Here is an 11,965-nt window from a genome sequence, read left to right as displayed (position 1 = left end):
CTTTGGCGCTATATAAACTCGTAGTAATAATAATAATAATAATAATGTCAGCCATTGGCAGCTCATGCGTGACACCTGCGCTTGCTCAGGCCCTTTGAGGAGGCCACGCTATTCGTGAGTCGGCAGGACTATGGGATGAACGACATCATTCCTCTGTTGCACGTCCTGGAACAAATGCTGTTAATAATGGCTGGTCAGGGTGCGGTAGACGTGGCGCACAGATCTCAACGCCACATGACCCCTGTGGGGGCAGGACAGGAAGAAGAGGAGGAGGTAGAGGAGGACATTGGTGCTCAGGAATTATTGAGTGAAATGGGTGGTTTTTCCACTCAGCGGACAGGAGTGGAGGAGCAGGAGCATCTGGTAGAGGAGGAGGAAGAGGAGACAGAGGACCCAGACGCACCGTGGCAGTATGCTGTGGAGATGGAGGCAGGGAGTCCCTCGCATTCCTTGGCACAAATGGCCCATAGCATGCTCGCTTGCTTGCGTACCGACAGCCGAATAATAACCATCAGACAGAGGGATGACTTTTGGCTGTCCACCTTGTTGGATCCTCGCTACCGTTCCAAAATGGTGGCCTTTTTCACACCTGCTGAGAGGGAGGCCAAAATAACGTACTATAAAAACCACCTATGTAGTCAGCTGGTCTCTGCCTGTCTGCGCCAACGTCCATCCTCAGACTCTGTGGGCCCTGTGCGCTCGCGTTACGCTGCCATGGCAGCAGGGGAGGGGTGGGGTGGTAGGAGCAGTGGCAGCTCCACCACCAGCAGCTGCCTCAGTCTGCAGTCGATGATGAGTAGCTTTCTTCACCAGCGCAGTGAGGAAACTAATAACCAGCCGCAGCAGCAGCAGCAGCAGCAGCAGCATCAGGTGGACCTGGAGCAGGACCTCAAACAACAGGCTTAGGCCTACTTGGACAGCACCCTGCCAACCGAGGTAGACAATCCCCTTGACTACTGGGCAACGAAACTTGACCTTTGGCCCCAACTAGCTGAATTTGCCCTTGAAAGGCTGTCATGCCCGGCCAGTAGCGTGGCATCGGAGCGCGTGTTTAGTGCGGCAGGAGGTATTGCAACTCCGCGGAGGACACGACTGTGTCAAGGTCCTACCTTTCTTCAGAGCTTGTGCATCTCCATGAGCTGGCCTCCATCTTGGTTTTCTGCAAAGCATGGTGGGAACCTTTATGCCTTCAGGCTTCTGCGGCTCCTCCTCAGAAGGGTGTGGTTGAGCACATTTAAACCTGCTGTCTGCAAGTGTGCTCTGCACTTGTGTCCTGTATGTTGCCCTGTTGCAAGCTCTTGTGTTGTTCCCATTGCTCTCCTGGTAACCGACTCGGCTTGGACAAGACTACTCTCTGCGTTAACCCTTTATCTGACCTCCCGTTGTTGAACCCGGCCCGTGACCTGAGTATTCTTTGCCTACCGTCTAGTACTGTCTGCTCCATTGTTATTGACCCGGCTTGTCTGACTACTCTACTCGTGATCCCATCTAGCTCCCACCAGCTGTACGCCATTGGCGGCAGTCGTTATCGCAGCTGGGGTCACTCGGGGGCCGCGACCTGGTCTCAGGCTGCGTCAAGTCCATCCCCACCATCAGGGGCCCTGGTGAAGGGTAGCCTGGGGCTTAGACTCCGCGCCCTGAGGGACTCTGGTCTGTGGGTAGTGGCTGTCGTCAGTCGCAGCGTGACCGTACCATAGGCCTGCCTGCCCATTCCATCGTTCCTGCCCTGACATTACACAAGTGCCATGAATCCTGACGGTGCAGGTACGCCTTCGATCCCTATGTTACTCGCCAGACTCGACCAACAGGATCGCTTGTTGGATCAGTTCGCTCAAGCGTTGCAGGCTCTGCTTGCACGCACAGCGCACCTTACCCCTGGGGCTATTGGGTCAGTTGTTACTCCGGTGGACTCTCCCACTGTTGCTCCGGTTGTTGCACCTACCTCTGCATCTGTTGCGGAACCCGCGGTACCCAGAGGTATGACTGGTTCTGCCCCTCTTCCTCAGCGCTTTGGGGGGGAACCGAGTCAGTGTCGTGGTTTTCTTAACCAAGTGGGGATTTACTTTGAATTAATACCTCACGCTTTCCCTACTGAGAGGGCAAAAGTGGGCTTCCTAATCTCGCTACTCTCTGATAGGGCCTTGGCCTGGGCTAATCCCTTATGGGAGAGGAATGACCCGGTGATTCACGTGTTTACCCGTTTCGTTGCCTCCTTCCGTACGGTATTCGACGTACCCGCTCGCTCCGCTTCTGCTGCCAAATTGCTCATGTCCATGCATCAGGGTTCACGAACCGTTGCCGAGTACGCCATCGAATTTCGTACTTTGGCGGCAGAGGTGGGTTGGAACAATGAGGCTCTAGTGGCTGCTTTCTCTCATGGTCTCTCTGATGCGTTGAAGGACAAGATCGCAGCCAAAGAACTGCCTGTGGAGTTAGAGGCACTCATCTCCTTCCTAATCTTGATCGACACCAGGCTCAGAGAGAGGCCTTCATTTAAGGAGCGGCTGCGGAGGCCTCCTAACCGTTTGGCGCCTACGTTTTCTGTCCCACCCGTGCCTCCCTCTCCTCCCACGCCTCCTGGGGATGGTTTGTCTGGTAGTGAGCCCATGCAGCTGGGGTTTGCTCGCCTTTCCGAGGGGGAGCGGGCCTCTCGGCGTCGGGAGGGTCGCTGCCTGTACTGTGGACTCGGGGGGCATTTTCGGTAGTCCTGTCCGGTCCGTCCGGGAAACGCCCGCACCTGAGATCCTGTCGGGGGCAGATCTTGGGTGGAGTTTCCTCGTCCCCGGTTTCCCGTAAAGATAAACCGCTTATCACCGTTGTCCTCTCTTGGGCAGGAGGCTCGGTGACGGCCCAGGCGCTGGTAGACTCTGGGGCTGGCGGTTTGTTTATGGACAGTTCGTTTGTGGCCCAGTACTCCATTCCTCTGCAGGCTCGAGAGACTCCATTGGTTCTCGAGGCGATAGATGGCAGGCCCTTGCAGCCATCGCAGGTTACCCACGAGACCCTGCCGGTGGAGGTAGCTATTGGGGCTGTTCACAGGGAATTGGCCTGTTTCCAGGTAATTTCTTCCCCGCACTACTCCGTGGTTTTGGGCTATCCCTGGCTTCAGAGGCACAATCCGACCTTTGATTGGCGATCGGCCAAGATGGTCACCACGGTGTGGGGCTGGTTGCATCCGTGGTCCGGTTAAGGTGCTGTGCACCTCCTCGGACTCTGTGCTGCCCACTGAATATGGGGAGTACCTGGACGTGTTTGACAAGGTGCGCGCCGGTGCCCTGCCTCCTCATCGTCCATACGATTGTGCCATAACCTTACAAACTGGTGCTACTCCTCCGCGTGGCAGGGTGTATCCTCTTTCGGTGGCAGAGAATCAGGCCATGGAGGAATACGTTGCGGATGCGCTTTCCCGGGGGCACATTCGCAAGTCTACGTCTCCAGCAGGAGCTGGGTTTTTTTTTGTGAAAAAGAAGGGAGGTGAGCTGAGACCCTGCATTGATTTTAGGGGTCTTAATCGGATCACGATTAAAAATGCTTATCCTATTCCGTTGATCACCGAGTTGTTTGACCGCCTCAAGGGAGCAACGGTCTTTACTAAGCTCGACCTTAGGGCTGCCTACAACCTTGTACGGATCAAGGAGGGCGATGAGTGGAAGACCGCGTTCAACACCAGAACCGGCCACTATGAATACCTGGTTATGCCCTTCGGGTTGTGTAACGCACCCGCGGTCTTTCAGGAGTTTATTAACGATGTCTTACGTGACTTGTTGCAGCAGTGCGTGGTGGTTTACTTGGACGACATCCTGGTTTACTCTGCGTCCATGGAGTCTCATATCCAGGATGTTAAGCGGGTGCTGCAACGGTTACGTGAAAACGAGCTTTTCTGTAAGCTCGAGAAGTGTGAATTTCACCAATCCCAGGTTGCCTTTTTAGGCTACATCATTTCCCCGATGGGTTTTTCTATGGACCCTGAGAAGGTTTCAGCGGTTCTGCAGTGGCCTCGTCCCAGTGGTCTTCGGTCCATTCAGCGCTTTTTGGGATTTGCCAACTATTATCGGAAGTTTATCAGGAACTTTTCCACATTGGCAAAGCCTCTCTCAGATCTGACCAAGAAGGGCAGTAACCCTCACGAGTGGTCACCCGAGGCCATCTCAGCTTTCAAGGCTCTGAAAGCCGCCTTCACTTCGGCCCCAATTCTGTCTCATCCCAATCCTGGGTTGCCTTTTGTTCTCGAGGTTGATGCATCTGAAACAGGAGTAGGCGCCCTCTTGTCCCAGCGTCGGTCACCCGAGGGACCCCTACTTCCTTGTGGGTTCTACTCCAAGAAGCTTTCCTCTGCAGAGTGCAACTACCAGATTGGAGACAGGGAGTTGTTGGCCATTATTCTGGCTCTCAAGGAATGGAGGCACCTGCTTGAGGGTTCTGTGGTCCCGGTCCTAGTTCTCACTGACCACAAGAACCTCACATATCTCTCGGAGGCTAAGAGGTTGACACCCCGTCAGGCCAGGTGGGCTCTGTTTTTGTCACGTTTTAACTATGTGGTCTCTTACTTGCCTGGTTCCAAGAATGTCAGGGCTGATGCCTTGTCGCGGCAATACTCTGAGCTGTCCAGGGAGGACACTGAGCCGACCTCGGTCATTCCTCCAAACCAGATCCTGGCTGCCATTCGTACCAACCTGACTTCTCCCCTTGGGGAGCAGATTTTGGCGGCTCAAACTAACGCTCCCCCTGAGAGACCTGCTGGAAGATGTTTTGTACCTGAGGGATTGCGTACCCGCTTGCTACGTACCTACCATAATGCCAAGACTGCCGGTCATCCTGGTAGGAACCAATTGTCCTGGGTCGTTTCTCGGTTATTCTGGTGGCCATCTCTCCGTTCTGACATCGCCTCATATGTAGCAGCTTGTTCGGTCTGTGCCCAGAATAAATCTCCTCGGCACCTTCCATTGGGCCTTCTGCAACCCATTCCCAATGGGGAGCGTCCCTGGTCACACCTGGGAATGGATTTTATTGTGGATCTTCCTGCGTCTCAAGGTCATACGGTCATTCTTATGGTGATCGATCGTTTTTCTAAGATGTGCCATTGCGTTCCATTCAAGAAATTGCCGACTGCACAGGAACTGGCTACGGTTTTCGCCAAGGAGATCTTTCGCTTGCACGGGTTGCCCAAGGTGATTGTCTCGGACCGTGGGAGCCAGTTGGTGTCCAGGTTCTGGCGCGCCTTCTGCTCCCAGTTGGGTATCGAGCTTTCCTTCTCTTCGGCCTACCACCCTCAGTCCAATGGGGCTGCGGAGCGTTCCAACCAGGCCCTGGAACAATTCCTTCGTTGCTATATATCGGATCATCAGGACAACTGGGCCGATCTCCTGCCATGGGCAGAGTTTGCGAGGAACTCGGCTGTCAACTCCTCCTCTGGGATGTCCCCCTTCATGGCCAACTATGGGTTCCAACCCGCTGTATTGCCTGAGTTGTTCTCTCCACAGGACATTCCGGCTGTGGATAACCACCTGGCTGCTCTGCGCTCCTCATGGGGGCAGATTCAGAGGTCCTTGAAGGACTCAGCACAGCGCCAGAAGCTCCAGGCTGATCGTAGACGGTTGCCCGCTCCCTCATACCAGGTCGGAGATCAGGTGTGGTTGTCCACTCGCAACCTCAAGCTTCGGGTGCCCACACCAAAGCTGGCCCCCCGTTTTGTTGGTCCTTTCCGCATTCTTCGCAGGGTGAACCCGGTTGCCTATGCCCTTGCTCTTCCTCCTGGGATGCACATCTCCAATGTCTTCCACGTATCCCTGTTGAAACCTCTAATCTGTAATCGCTTTACTGCCTCTCTGCCTCGTCCTCGTCCTATCAGGGTCGACGGTCATGAGGAGTATGAGGTGAGCCGCATCTTGGATTCTCGGTTGGTCCGCGGTCGGGTACAGTTTTTGGTCCATTGGCGTGGTTATGGTCCCGAGGAACGTTCCTGGGTTCCTTCCGCGGATGTTCATGCTCCTGCCCTCCTCCGCGCTTTTCACGCCCGATTTCCTCAGAAACCTTTTGTGGAGCCACGGAGGGGGAGGGGCCCTTGAGGAGGAGGTACTGTCAAGGTCCTACCTTTCTTCAGAGCTTGTGCATCTCCATGAGCTGGCCTCCATCTTGGTTTTCTGAAAGCATGGTGGGAACCTTTATGCCTTCAGGCTTCTGCGGCTCCTCCTCAGAAGGGTGTGGTTGAGCACATTTAAACCTGCTGTCTGCAAGTGTGCTCTGCACTTGTGTCCTGTATGTTGCCCTGTTGCAAGCTCTTGTGTTGTTCCCATTGCTCTCCTGGTAACCGACTCGGCTTGGACAAGACTACTCTCTGCGTTAACCCTTTATCTGACCTCCCGTTGTTGAACCCGGCCCGTGACCTGAGTATTCTTTGCCTACCGTCTAGTACTGTCTGCTCCATTGTTATTGACCCGGCTTGTCTGACTACTCTACTCGTGATCCCATCTAGCTCCCACCAGCTGTACGCCATTGGCGGCAGTCGTTATCGCAGCTGGGGTCACTCGGGGGCCGCGACCTGGTCTCAGGCTGCGTCAAGTCCATCCCCACCATCAGGGGCCCTGGTGAAGGGTAGCCTGGGGCTTAGACTCCGCGCCCTGAGGGACTCTGGTCTGTGGGTAGTGGCTGTCGTCAGTCGCAGCGTGACCGTACCATAGGCCTGCCTGCCCATTCCATCGTTCCTGCCCTGACAGACTGTCCACCCAAAGTGTGGAGAGACTCACGTTTGTGAAAATGAATCAGGCGTGGATTAGTCTGGATTTCAAACCACCAGTTCCTGACACAACTGACTAAATCCGCCATGAATCATGCCCCAAACATGTGCCACTTTCAGGTCTCCTCACACTGCTGGTGTGTTCAATTTTTTGACATAGGGTGCTGGCAGATTACGGGCCTCCCATAGCTGCTGCCAGGCCCCTAATCTGCCATGGGCCCCTATACCGCCTCCTCATGCTGCTGCCAAGTCCAGAGTCTGTCATGGGTCCCTGTACGGCCTCCCATTGCTGCTGTCTCCATCGCCACACTCTGCCATGTGCCACTTTCAGGTCTCCTCACACTGCTGGTGTGTTGAATTTTTTGACATAGGGTGCTGGCAGATTACGGGCCTCCCATAGCTGCTGCCAGGCCCCTAATCTGCCATGGGCCCCTATACCGCCTCTTCATGCTGCTGCCAGGTCCAGAGTCTCTCATGGGTCCCTGTACGGCCTCCCATTGCTGCTGTCTCCATCGCCACACTCTGCCATGTGCCACTTTCAGGTCTCCTCACACACTGCTGGTGTGTTCCATTTTTTGTCATAGGGTGCTGACAGATTACGGGCCTCCCATAGCTGCTGCCAGGCCTGTAATCTGCCATGGGCCCCCCGTACCGCCTGGTCACGCTGCTGCTGGGTCCACAGTGTGACATGGGTCCCTGTACCGCCTTTCATTGCTCCCACTCTGCCATGTGCCACTTTGAGGTCTCCTCACACTCCTGCTGGTTTCCATTTTGTCATAGGTTGCTGTATGGCCTCCCATTGCTGCTGCCTCCACCGCCACACTGTGGCTCCAAACACTGGTTTTGGCCCTGTGACTGGCCAAATGAGTGAAGTGTGCGGTGATTCTAAGATCAACGGCACTCATCTGCATGTCATACTGACTGACAGTATTATTTCTCTTCCCCAGCAGACTCCAAGGGCATTTAAATTAAAGGTACAGTGTTCTGCACTAATATTAAGTCTCTCTGAAGCCTAGAAACACCCTTTTTTAAGTTAAATTCACAGCGAATATATTCGACTCGAATCGAATATTGTCCACGAATTCGCCGAATCAGTCGAATCGAATTTTTGAATACTTCGCTCATCTCTAATACTAACCCTTGCTTGGCCATACATGGCTCTGTCCTTCTGGAAAAATAGGGCATCTGAGGGCATTGTCAGGGTTAGTCCTGGGGTCTTTGCGAGAAGTAATAAATAATATCCTTCGAAAAAAACCCTATTTCTTCAAATAAAAGCTTTACAGACCAGTGTAGTAATATCATGCTCAGCCAGATAGTGCATTTTGACCTTTACTAGGTCTTCTCAAACCAAAGAGATTGATTAATGATGTGCAGGAGTGAGTAGATGGTGCTCCCAGAGGGAGCTTTGGAGCAAGCTAATTATGGGTGAGCTGGTTGGATTGTTATATAGAGGTAATGAAGACTTATAAGTGTTTAATTTGCATTACTTTACGTAGCATGAAACAGTATAACAAAGTCTAGGTGCACTTTACGGTGACCATACACGGTCTGATAAAACTGAACTGTTAGTGTTCAATTTGTGCAAACGATCAACTTGGAAATGAGTGAGACAAAAATTACATGGCCAAGTGATGAGCAAAAGATAGTGATGGTTTAGATCAACCAAAGTTGGTTGGTTATGGTGAAAAAATAATAATTGTGCAGGTTCAATGGTGTTTTATTGCAACCTAAATGATTCTTGAAGTTCACGACTTATGATCATCTGGGATCACAAAAGGAGATCTCTGCTTCCATCTAGTCGACTTGATAAAATCAGTTTGTGTACGGAATTGATCAAAACTGAAATAAACATACAGTCAGGTCCATAAATATTGGGACATGGACACAATTCTAACATTTTTGGCTCTATACACCACCACAATGGATTTGAAATGAAACAAACAAGATGTGCTTTAACTGCAGACTGTCAGCTTTAATTTGAGGGTATTTACATCCAAATCAGGTGAATGGTGTAGGAATTACAACAGTTTGCATATGTGCCTCCCACTTGTTAAGGGACCAAAAGTAATGGGACAATTGGCTTCTCAGCTGTTCCATGGCCAGGTGTGTGTTATTCCCTCATTATCCCAATTACAATGAGCAGATAAAAGGTCCAGAGTTCATTTCAAGTGTGCTATTTGCATTTGAAATCTGTTGCTGTCAACTCTCAAGATGAGATCCAAAGAGCTGTCACTATCAGTGAAGCAAGCCATCATTAGGCTGAAAAAAACAAAACAAACCCATCAGAGAGATAGCAAAAACATTAGGCGTGGCCAAAACAACTGTTTGGAACATTCTTAAAAAGAAGGAACGCACCGGTGAGCTCAGCAACACCAAAAGACCCGGAAGACCACGGAAAACAACTGTGGTGGATGACCAAAGAATTCTTTCCCTGGTGAAGAAAACACCCTTCACAACAGTTGGCCAGATCAAGAACACTCTCCAGGAGGTAGGTGTATGTGTGTCAAAGTCAACAATCAGGAGAAGACTTCATCAGAGTGAATACAGAGGGTTCACTACAAGATGTAAACCATTGGTGAGCCTCAAAAACAGGAAGGCCAGATTAGAGTTTGCCAGACGACATCTAAAAAAGCCTTCACAGTTCTGGAACAACATCCTATGGACAGATGAGACCAAGATCAACTTGTACCAGAGTGATGGGAAGAGAAGAGTATGGAGAAGGAAAGGAACTGCTCATGATCCTAAGCATACCACCTCATCAGTGAAGCATGGTGGTGGTAGTGTCATGGCGTGGGCATGTATGGCTGCCAATGGAACTGGTTCTCTTGTATTTATTGATGATGTGACTGCTGACAAAAGCAGCAGGATGAATTCTGAAGTGTTTCGGGCAATATTATCTGCTCATATTCAGCCAAATGCTTCACAACTCATTGGACGCCACTTCACAGTGCAGATGGACAATGACCCAAAGCATACTGCAAAAGCAACCAAAGAGTTTTTTAAGGGAAAGAAGTGGAATGTTATGCAATGGCCAAGTCCATCACCTGACCTGAATCCGATTGAGCATGCATTTCACTTGCTGAAGACAAAACTGAAGGAAAAATGCCCCAAGAACAAGCAGGAACTGAAGACAGTTGCAGTAGAGGCCTGGCAGAGCATCACCAGGGATGAAACCCAGCGTCTGGTGATGTCTATGCGTTCCAGACTTCAGGCTGTAATTGACTGCAAAGGATTTGCATGCAAGTATTAAAAAGTGAAAGTTTGATTTATGATTATTATTCTGTCCCATTACTTTTGGTCCCTTAACAAGTGGGAGGCACATATGCAAACTGTTGTAATTCCTACACCGTTCACCTGATTTGGATGTAAAAACCCTCAAATTAAAGCTGACAGTCTGCAGTTAAAGCACATCTTGTTCGTTTCATTTCAAATCCATTGTGGTGGTGTATAGAGCCAAAAATGTTAGAATTGTGTCCATGTCCCAGTATTTATGGACCTGACTGTATGTATGAAACATTGATCAAATTAGGCTTGCAGCATGATCAATGTTTAGCTCGATTTATACAGTAGATTGATCGGTTTATAGCGCTATGTATGGTCACCATTAATAACAATGTGGAACCTGTATGCTCCTAAACTGGGCAGTCATTAAACTTTCTCCATCATGGTAGGAGTACAGTTGGGCACCTGAGTCATCAGAACCCACCAATGAAATGTCACTGAAAGTTTAATTTGAAGTAAAGAGTTTTCCTACACTAAAAATGGTCAGGAGCTCTACAGATTTTGTGAAGCAGCATTGCAGAAAATGTAGACATGTTCTGAAGCCTGGTTTGTTGAAAATCTTGGCCAAGCATCAATTTTATGTCAAAGTAGCCTTTCTCAGCCAGGGTTCCTCTACAGGTTTCTTGTAAGGGGTTACTTCTACACCGATCATCAATGTAAGGGGTTACCTCTACATTGACCACCAATGTAAGGGATAACTTCTACATTGACCACCAATGTAAGGGGTAACTTCTACATTGACCACCAAAGTAAGGGATTACTTCTACATTGACCACCAATGTAAGGGATAACTTCTACATTGACCACCAAAGTAAGGGATTACTTCTACATTGACCACCAATGTAAGGGGTTACTTCTACATTGACCACCAATGTAAGGGGTAGCTTCTACATTTACCACCAAAGTAAGGGATTACTTCTACATTGACCACCAAAGTAAGGGATTACTTCTACATTGACCACCAATGTAAGGGGTAACTTTTACTGTACATTGACCACCAACGTAAGTGGTAACTTCCACACCGACCACTAATGTAAGGGGTAACTTCTACACCGACCACCAATGTAAGCTGTAACTTCTATATTGACCACCTAAAGTATGTAAGGGTTTTTTTCTACACTGATCACCAATGTAAGTGGCTACTTCTACAATGATCACCAATGTAAGGGGTTACATCTACACTGACCACTAATGTAAAGGGTTACTTCTACATTGAACACCAATGTAAGGGGTAACTTCTACACTGACCTCCGATGTAAGTGGCTACTTCTACAATGGCCACCAATGTAAGGGATTACTTCTACACTGACCACTAATGTAAGGGGTAACTTCTACACTGAACACCAATGTATGGGGTAACTTCTACACTGATCACCCATGTAAGTGGCTACTTCTACACTGATCTCCGATGTAAGGAGTAACTTCTACACTGACCTCCGATATAAGGGGTTACTTCTACACTGACTATCAATGTAAGCGGTTACTTCTACACCAACTATCAATGTAAGGGGTTACTTCTATACTGACCACCAAAGTAAGGAACTGTGTCTAAACTTACCACCAATGTAAGGGGTTATTTCTACAATGAAATAATTTTCGTACCCGTAAGACCACTTATTCCCTGTGATCAGTTGAGTCTATAGTTATAAGGGCATGGAACTGGTCAGATTAGGTGATAATCATCCTGTCTCTATCAGCACCGTAATTTTATTATTAATTTATAATAGTCTAGGTCAGCCTTTCACAACCAGGGTGCAGTCTGAGGTCGTTAGGGGTGCCGTGGCATTCTGGTTGAGAAAGTCATTCAGATGAGACCGAGCTCCCACTCCTCCACCGAACTGTGTATTGGCACAGTGGGAGCTTGGTCAGGACAGGGGATTACAGTCAGGAAAGAGAAAGCAGTGGAAGGAGGAGGTGTCTTCCACAGACTTGAGTTCTCTGCCTCCTCCT

Source organism: Staurois parvus, unplaced genomic scaffold (assembly GCF_062004578.1).
Source record: "Staurois parvus isolate SC_StPar_1 unplaced genomic scaffold, SC_StPar_1.0 ptg000618l, whole genome shotgun sequence".
NCBI lineage: Eukaryota > Metazoa > Chordata > Amphibia > Anura > Ranidae > Staurois > Staurois parvus.
The sequence above is the reverse complement of the archived record's forward strand: the minus strand, read 5'-3'. Positions refer to the sequence as shown.